At 33.4% G+C, this 10,246-nt stretch overlaps 1 non-coding gene across 1 annotated transcript; it reads right to left on the bottom strand.

The window, feature by feature from the left end:
• Nucleotides 1–2,184: 2,184 nt before the first annotated feature.
• On the bottom strand, nt 2,185–4,694 carry LOC119371455 (uncharacterized). The gene is made up of 2 exons (XR_016321635.1): nt 3,975–4,694; nt 2,185–3,670 (listed from the first exon to the last, which is right to left on the bottom strand). It is a non-coding gene; the product is annotated as an uncharacterized LOC119371455 (transcript).
• Nucleotides 4,695–10,246: the final 5,552 nt, after the last annotated feature.

Here is a 10,246-nt window from a genome sequence, read left to right as displayed (position 1 = left end):
TATATAGGACAATTAAATCATAATTAAAAAAATAAGAAAATAATTATTCTAAAAGTTGTACTAATATATATAGGACCCTTTTGGTCTCTTAAAGGACAACAATAATTCAATTATTACTACTCTAATTTCTTTATGAAATTCCCATTAAATTTTACTACTCCATTTATGAACCGAATCAATGAAACTAAAGATTTTTAAACAGTGTTCATGTTGAAGGTTATGACATTCTTGTCGTCACATTATGAAAATATTTTGTTTATTACTATTATATTATGTTGCAGCCTTTTTAGTTTTAGAAGTATGGCTTGGATAGTTAACTATGAGATAAGTTACGAAGTAAAGATTAAAGTATGGGAAAATATGAGATTGATAGTAAACCGTATTTGTGATACTTTAATCTTTCTGTATTTAAGTATGAAACTTGATCAATGAATTATGCCCACTGTGAAAACTCCTATTTCATAATGTTTTTCATAATCCTTCTCCTTTGAAGCCTAAAATCTGCAGAATTTGTTCCTTTCTTTACTGCAAAATTTGTTTCTAAAAGTTCTGCAGATAATGTTATTTCTCATTCACTTCTTTGCCCAAAACTCTAACAGTTCTAACTTTATCTTTTCTCTTTTATAAGTGCATGGTCAGAAATACCCAACTAACTCTTACGTGTTTTTTTGGAAATTTAGGGACAAAACAGAACATTTAGATGACAACAAATCGGTGAGTTTAAAGACAAAAAAATGTAATCAAGTGACGTGTATGTGTTTTCAGAAATTTATTACAAAACACATAGATAACAATGAACAATTGCATTTAAAGACAAACACATGTAACCAAATGTAGCAAATTAATTCCACTTTTCAGTTTACTTTGTTTTTTGACCCAAACATATGCCCTAGACAAGACAACATTCTCTTTTTTTTTTTTTTTTTTTTTTTTTTTTTTTCAATAAATTAACACCTCGCAATCTTTTAATATGCCAGGATAAGGAGATGAATACAAAACGAAATTTCAAAAGAAAACAATATAATTAAAAAATATTTTTTTTTCCAAAATAATGGTGCCACGATGATTAAATAACTAATTAGACATTCCAATGCTTAGGAACTATTTAGCTTTAAATGAAATAATGTTGCCATGGTTTGATTTTTTCATAATTTTATAATATATCAAAAAATTTCAAATATAATTATTCACTTTTCAAATTTGCTAACTTGATAGTGCATTTTTAAGATTAGACTTGCCTAGACAAGATCTACGACTATGAACATTTTAAAATTGTTTCCATTTTATTCTTTTTTTAGTCTATAATTAGAAATACTTTCAATTCAATAAATAAAAATAATTTTGCATTGGTTTGATTTATAGTGAGTCCATAAACCGGGTCTAAACAAGTCAATCCCATTTTTATGATTTTAAAATGACAAAATAGATTAATTTGTTTGAAAATTCGTAAGAGACTTTTTATTAAATAATGAATAAAGATGATTTCAATTGTCTATTGAAAATTTGGGTAAACTATTAAATACCTTTAAACTTTGCGTCTTGTAATAATTTCACCATAAATTCAATTTAAACCCTTAAGCACTCCAACTAAAATTTTTTGTCACAATTATACCCCAATTCGAAATTGGTCAAAATTAATGAATAATATATATTAAATATGGGTCCTATAACTTATACTTGAATTAACTTAACCCAAAGAATGAGTCGGCTAAATTATACTATAAAATACGCTAAACTTTAGCGATTATAACAATTTCACCCCTAAATAACCTTAATTTCTCAGACACTCACTTTTAACTTTTTATCACAACTGCACCTTGAATTCAAATTATAGCAAATATATGGTTCTAATAAGGGTCACAGTCAATTACAATTTCACCTTAGATTCAAATTTTATCTTATTTTAATAGAGCTCCTAAATTACTAGATAAGTATCAATTGTAAAACACTATATCAATTTAGAAATGTTGTAAAACACTAGACAAATGCATGTCAATTTTTATAAAAGATAAAACCAATTGTATTATGCTGCCATCTAAGCAATAAGGTGTACTGTAAAATAGTATCAACACACTTCACCTCAAAAAGAATGACCTTGATAAGTGACCAGACGGAAAAGCAAGTAAATTATGCTCGTCATGTGCATTAAATACACATGCATGGAAGCTCCAGGTATAATATGTGTACATTGCATCTATTTTCCTTTTCTTCAATTAGACTATATCATCTGATATATTTTTCAAAAGAAATTGTTGTGCCCATTTTCTAAAAGATGCACAGAAATTACTAGGCTCACATGCACACCCTACATAAGCAAACAACTACATAAAACTGATTCTTCCTAGTTATGAATAAATAAATCTTACATACTTGTCAGTTTGTCAATTGATAAGGTCATTTACAATGCTAAGACTATCTTCCTAATAAGATTTATATTGTCTCCCAAGATGTCTAAATGTGCAAATGCTGGTCAAGTCTCTATATCCCCAAACGCTTACTCTGTTTGTTACCTAGTGAGATAGTACAAGACACATGATGAGATAATTAACTTCATAAGCACATTCTACAGGTTCTTCTTCTACCAAATACAGAAGGAATGCTAGAATATAAAATTGGGAAAACCAACCGGCAGATTCCAATGACAGGACATTGTTGGAGCAAGTGGACCCAGTCTCTGCTACTTCCTGTCTCTAGATGCAACTGGAGCAGAAATAGATGAGGAGAGTGCATTCGAACCATGAGAATCATGGCCAGCCACACTAATAGGGTTACTACAAGACACTACTGTGAGGATGTCATTAAATGAATTCTCATGCAGAGTACGAGGTTCTGTATATTTTGAACCACAGGAGGAGGCAGCTGAAAAAGCCATTTCAGACACAGAAACAACACTTAAAGAATCAGACACAGAATAAGAATCATCTGCAAGGCTGTAACAAGCTGTTTCCATCTTTTGGGCAGACCTATGCTCCTCTTCATGAACTGAAGTTGCAGGTGACACCTCACCCATAGAAACAAAAGCATTTTCACCATTAGAATGAATGAATTCACTGGATAGCGATACATGTAATGACTTTTTCTCCTCAGGAGAAACACGAGCACTTTCGTGAGTGCAATCAATGAATTCACCAGGTATTGATGCATGGAGTAGTTCTTTCTCTTCAGGAGCAATTAACTCCAAAGCCTCAGGTATATTGGACTTCTCCAATACTGTATTTTCTTCTGTGCTCAAATCAGAGATTTTATTTGTTGAAATATCATCAATTTTTCCTGGACCTGGTGTGCCCAAATCATTTGTCAAAACATCGTTGATGTTTCCTGGATCAGAGTCAAATGCTGTCACCTCAAGGGAATCCATGGGGGTTGCAGTAGTTGATTGGTTTACAAAGTGGTGTCCACTGATCGTATTACTGGGCTGATTCCTCACATCAAAATCACTGGGCTCTGCAAATGACTGCTTTATGGGATCCATACGTCCATGATCTTCCTCAATACCAATCATTGATTTAATATAGGTACCAACAACAGCATTTCCTTTTATAGCCACTGCTTGAGCCTCACATCTTACAGGATCAACTATAGGAGGAATAATATCTTGAACAACATCGCAAAACTTTTTCATGCTCTCACCCACAGTGTGCACCTGGTTTTCAACATATCTAACAGTATTCTGTAAAAGAAGCAGTTCAAGCACAGGGGAATTGCAAAATCAAGTTTGAGGATCTGATATATGCAGGAATGCAGTTACCAAGAACATAATCTACAATTGTGATGCAAGGATATTGATGTATATGTGTGTGTGTGTGTGTGTGTGTGTGTGTGTGTGTGTGTGTGTGTGTATTACACTCATTCAAGTAAACATGAGCAGATACTTCTCAAGAAGAACAGCTAAAACAAGTGGAAAATGCTTGTATCCAGGAGATAAAAGAATGAAAAAAAAAGAAAAGAAAAAAAGAAAAGAGAAGAATCGATACCTGGTTCACAATGCTGTCGACTACCTGGCACATTGTTTCAAACCTCTGATAAATGTTCCCAACCCAGGCTATACCTTTAGATTTTAAATCCTTATAAATATGTATTACACTCAAGAAAATTGAGCAGAACCCGCTTAGAGAACTAGATACAAATTCCAAGTTCAGGACAACAATTTAACCAGCACAAGAACAACTTCAGGCTAATTGAAAGAAATAAACTTTTTAATAATTGTGAAAGTGGAAGAATTTCCCTGTGCAAAAGAATTTGTTTTCTTGAAAATTGAAATATTTAAAGCATATAAATTCTCAGAATCTGTCTTCTAGTTAAAAATTTAAAACCACAAAATAACAATCAAAATAGAGTCATAAAATAGTCGGTCTAATTTGCGTTCTCTTCAGTCACTTTATGCAGTTGGCCTCATCAGTACCGCATGCATGCATACATACATACATGAAAATCAAAATCATCAATCCATACGAGCTGACTCAAAACTCTTCTTTGTTTTTCCCTGAAAATAAAATTTTCCCCTTTATGCATCCATTATATTGTACAACATAAAAGAACACAAAAGGCAATCACATAACAAAGCTTAGCATAAAAGGGGGCAGTAGGAATATATAAAAAAATACAGTCTTCCAACAAAAGGTAGAGAATGAAACTCAACTGATAAACCATACAATTTGATCAAATAGCATCTATAACCCAACACATTAAGAGGAAGATTACAGGGAAAGATAAGAGTAAATTACCAGAAATTACGGGTGGGCAGTGATGACCATCGCCGGAAAGCTTGTGATAAGAGTAAACTACCCTACCCTACCCTACCGGTTTAGAAGTGTTTTTTTCACGGATCAAACCTTTTAATTTGCAAAAGTTATCTCTAAATTTAACCATATTTTGCCTCTCAAGCTGATCGATAAGGTTCGAATTATCACTTTGACCTATGGGTAAGCAAGTTTCGATTTTAACTGAAAAATCAAACTAAGCCGATGCTATTTAGTTTGATTAAATTTGATTTATCAACAAGATTAATTCGATTTGATTAATTACAAATGTAAATTTTAATTTTTAATTTTGACTCAGTATTCTATAAATTGAATAGACCAAAATAACCACAAAATTAGAGGTTAATCAATTCAAATTAGAAAAGCCAACTAAACCAACATGATTTCAATCAATTTGATTTGATTTTTTTAACTAAATTATTTTTTTTAAAAAATAAAAATTGACTTGATTATTTCACTTTAGTTCTATTTTTAAGAATAAAATTAAATCTTTTCAATTCAATTTAATTTGTTTTTTCATATTTACTCAATTTGATTCGAATTCTATATTTAAAATTTGATTTTTTCAATTGGGGCGATTCAATTGAACTGAATACTCATCCTTTACTTTCATTGTGTCCTTGCAAACAATGTTGAGTCCATAAAATTTTTTTCTTAGGATTAGCAAATAAATTTTTTTTTTTCTTTCAAAGATGGGTCAATGGATCCCTTATTTACTAAGCTAGATGCAGTATACCTGCAAAAGAAAGTAACACAACTAACTGGAATATTATCACTTAAATTTGCTTAATGAAGATTCCACTTGTGCTTGAAAAATAATTTATTTTGAAAAATATTATTTGATTGACTAGTAGACAAGATTGGAGAACAATAAGATTGATTTTTTTGTTTTTTTATTACGAAGGAACCACAAGTTTTTAAGTTGGTATTGTTACCGCGTAAACCTTTGTTGCTTCTTACTGCTTCAAATGGAGCCACAAGAAATGCTTTAGTGCGTGTACAACAAATTAGTTGTTAGTTGTTTGAGTAGCTTTTCATGAAACGTTAAAACATTAAACGTCACATAAGTTAACTTTTTATAAAACGCTACTTCAATCTCTAGAAGCTAGTTCAAATATTATGTTATCGAATACTATAAAAAACAGTGTTTAGCGTTTTGATCGGTCAAAAACAGCGTTCAGGATTTAAGCTAAATATATTATTGTTAAAGTTGACAAATTATGAAAACCTTACCATTTTCATGAAAACTCACTATAGAACTTGTTACGGCATGAATTAAATAGTTCATATATATATGGATATATCCCAAAATCTTGAGATATATTTCCTATGCGTTGGATTCTCTCAAGATGGAGTCTTAACAAGGAGTTGCAATTTTGAAGGCCTTTTGGGATGCCACCCCTAAAATCATTTCCATATGCAGCAAAATATTTAAGTCATCCACTAAGGCATATGCTGTATGGTAGGTGACCTCCCAATCTATTGTAATATATTTGTAAACTTGATACTTTTTGTCAAGTTTCCAGTTACAAGGAGTAGCATCGGTTGGAGACCAAGAAGACAAGATAAATTGACTCTAAATAGGGCTGTAAACGAGCCGAGTCGAGCTTTAGTGAGCTCGAGCTCGACTCAACAAGGATATACTTGAGCTCAAGCTTGGCTCGATGACGCGGAATCGGGATCGGGAATCAAAGGAATGAGATGTAAGTTCGCCTCTATGGCACCCCACGTTTATAATGAAACGGAAACACCAATAATCGAGATTAAAACGCTCTATGGCACCCCACGTTTATAATGAAACGGTAACACCAATAATCGAGCAAAGAACAAGATAAACGCCACAAACGAATTGATAAGTTTACCTTAATTCTTGATATAATTAGAGGATAACAAATTCTCACAATCACTCTAATTAAGAAGAACATGCAAGAGCATGAACAATTCTGCCTTAAATTCAATTTTTGCCAAAAATCCCGTTTTACATCTTAAGGAGGCTATTTATATGCCTTAAACAAACCTAACTCTAAAGAAGAGCATCTAACTAGGCTGCCCTAAGGCTAAAACACATAGGCCTAACTATTACACACAAAATAGAATCATTTCCAACCCAAAATAGACAAATTAATATTGGGCAGATTGCATGAAAACAACTTAAATAAACACTATGAGCCCATATCCCTTACATATTAATTAGACTAAAACAAGCAACAAGGGATAAGACCACGTCCAAGCCCACATCCCTTACATATTAGCATGGCTAGGATGTGCTACACGAACAGCACATGTCTCCAACATTGTAAGAAGCCTCGGTGTGCCTTCAAGTTCCACTCAACACTCGTTAAATGCCACATAATGAAGCTCTTGTGTAATTTGGTCAACATATAAGGACATGGTTGCCCCCATATCGATTGGCATGGCTCCGTGTAATTGTCCCACTGGGAAGCACCATTGGATCCGTATCATTCCCCTTTTCCTCGAAAAGATTTGTCCTCAAATCTGCATCCATGTTAAAAGGAGACAAATCACTAACATTGAAGGTTGCGCGAACACCATGCTCACTTGGCAAGGCTATCTTATAGGCATTGTCATTGATGTGCTTCATGACTGGAAATGGACCATCTCCACATGCATCCATTTTAGACTTTCGGTGGTTGGGAAACCTCTCCTTCCGAAGGTGCACCCAAACCCAATCACCCGGTTTAAATAGTAGCTTCTTCCTTCTCTTGGTCACACGGTCAACATACTTTCTGTTCCTCCTTTCAATGTTTATATTAGCTCTAGCCTTAGTGTGTATCTCCTTGACTAAGGCTGCCTTCTTCTCACCATTAGAAAACTCCTGTAACAAAGAAACAATATTAGAAGGCAAAGTAGAAGTGTCAATGTTAGGCAAATTATGCAAAATTCTTTCAACCGAATCATCAAGATCGACCTACCATCACTAACACTACTTTGGATCTCTCTCCCTCTCACATGCGAAGTCTGTTTCTTTATCTTCTCTCTCGGTGTTTCACTCACCATTGGGCCATTTAATTGTTTCTTTTCACTCTTGGCCTCTTTTTCCCCTTTTCCTTCATTTTTCTTTTCTCTCTTTTCACTCTTTTCACTTCCATTTTCCCTCAAAGCTGAAGCCTATCCCTCTTGTAGCTTCTGTTGATCAGTACATACTTCTTGAGGTGACAATGGAGTAAGAATCATCTCTTTTCCGTCAAATGAAGATTGAGCGATTTCTTTTGGAAACACATCTTCAGATTCCTGCAAAGGATCAACAAAAACACTAGGCAAAGATTGTTTAATATCACTGGTAGTAAAATAAACTTCTTTGCACAAAGGTACAAATATAGGATGAATTTGTTTTTCCTTTTCTTCCCCCTCTTTCTTTTTATTTGCACTCTATGTATTTTCACTCATTTTATTTTCACTCTCCTTTTCTTTCTTTACAGCCTCAAGTGTCATACTTTTCTCTTCACATTGGTTTTTATACACTTCTTTTGAGGAAAATGATCTTGGATCGGTCATCCACCCATCCTTTGTGAATGAATACCTATTGAGGTAATCCACATTTTTCCTTCCTTGCACCCTTCCTAACTTATTGTTCAAATCCCTAAAGTAATGATTAGGATTATCGACCTCCTCATCTTTAGGAGTTTGAAATCTAGTTGGCGCAGTAGTAGGACGAGCTCTTGTTGTATTAGAGCGTTGGGCGGCTTTAATCTCCTGCAAATCCTTTCTCATATCTTGGACAGAATTATTGAAAGTTCTAAACTGTCCTAGGATTGACGGCATTACAAGTTTCAATTGGGGATCCTCTATTTGATTTCCATCCCCACTAGTATCTCCAAATGTGCCTGCACTCATGGTTAGTGTACAAAATAGAAATCACAAAAACATTTGAGTTAGTGATAAAGCACTCCCTCACGTGTTTACACTCCTCAATCACTCCTTGCAATTCCTCCAATTGTACTTCAGAATCGTAGATTAACCAACCAATTCGAAAGCACGTTTTTAGAATCAAGGAAATAAATCTTAACAATAAAACTTAAGCACAACCTCTAGAAAGAAGACTCAAAACGATAATGGATGGTAGTACAAGGACAAGATGATATACTACTTGATTATATTAATTTAGAGTGTAGTGAATAAACAAATACACCCTAATAATGTAATAGAGGCAAAAGAAAGCTCAAAACAAGAATAAACAAACTAGAATTTAAAAGACAATTTCTAGATATAATGTATGAATTTAGTTCACTACAAAGCAAACCAAATATGGACCTAATTAATTCTACCCAATCAAAGCAAGCAAACAAAGAAAAACCCAAAAAAAAATGTTTTTTTTTTTTTTTTTAGGTACTGTAGCACGGATGCTTCTGAGTTCCTGTAGCAAGTTACTGTAGCAGGCATGCTTGACTTGTATCCTCACTTAACCCCCAAATGTGACCCAATTTAGGTAGGGTAAGGCCTTAACAAGGTATAAGTGGATGGTTTGTGTCTCCCAATTTCAATTTAGGTAGGTAATGACTTAATATTTAGGTTGTCCAACAATGACTTTTGTGTTTTCTCAAGATAAGATCCCAAATCAAGTCAAAATATGATATCCTTCAATTGAATGTAAGATAGACAATCAATAAATTCCCAAATCAAGTCAAAATGCCTTTAGGTTGTCTAGCAATTGTGTCTTGCAATTTCAATCTAGGTAGATATTGACTTAGTATGTAGGTTGTCCAACAATTTTGTGTCTCCCAATTCAACTTAAGTAGGTAATGACCTTAACAAATTCTGACTTACCTCTCTTTAACAATGACCTTTTTTTTTTTTTTTGTGTTGTAAGATCTAATTAATAAGATCTAAGACTGCAATGTCTGGATCTTTTTTTTTTTTATCAAGAAACAAGCAAACAACAAGAATATTCAAAGATAGATCTTGAATTAGTCAAAAGGGTAACTAGAAAATGATACAAACAATAAGAAGATACAAAGAGAAAACTAGATTCAAGAAGATTTAAAGAGAAATTATCTAAATCCAACAAGATCTAAAGAGATAATGTCTAGATCCAACAAGATCTAAAGAGATAATGTCTAGATCTAAGAATGAAAAGAAAACACGAAGATAAACAACAATGAATCCAACAACAAGAAAACTCAAATTCCTAACTAAGATAACAGAACTTACCCCAAAACTTTGATTTGGCTCTGATACCAAAATGACGCGGAACCGGGATCGGGAATCAAAGGAATGAGATGTAAGTTCGCCTCTATGGCACCCCACGTTTATAATGAAACGGAAACACCAATAATCGAGATTAAAATGCTCTATGGCACCCCACATTTATAATGAAACGGTAACACCAATAATCGAGCAAAGAACAAGATAAACGCCACAAACGAATTGATAAGTTTACCTTAATTCTTGATGTAATTAGAGGATAGCAAATTCTCACAATCACTCTAATTAAGAAGAACATGCAAGAGCATGAACAATTCTGCCTT

Source organism: Jatropha curcas, chromosome 7, assembly GCF_041381405.1.
Source record: "Jatropha curcas cultivar XTBG-Jc1 chromosome 7, XTBG_Jcur_1.0, whole genome shotgun sequence".
Taxonomy (NCBI): domain Eukaryota; kingdom Viridiplantae; phylum Streptophyta; class Magnoliopsida; order Malpighiales; family Euphorbiaceae; genus Jatropha; species Jatropha curcas.
This window is presented reverse-complemented; position numbering and strand designations above follow the sequence as displayed.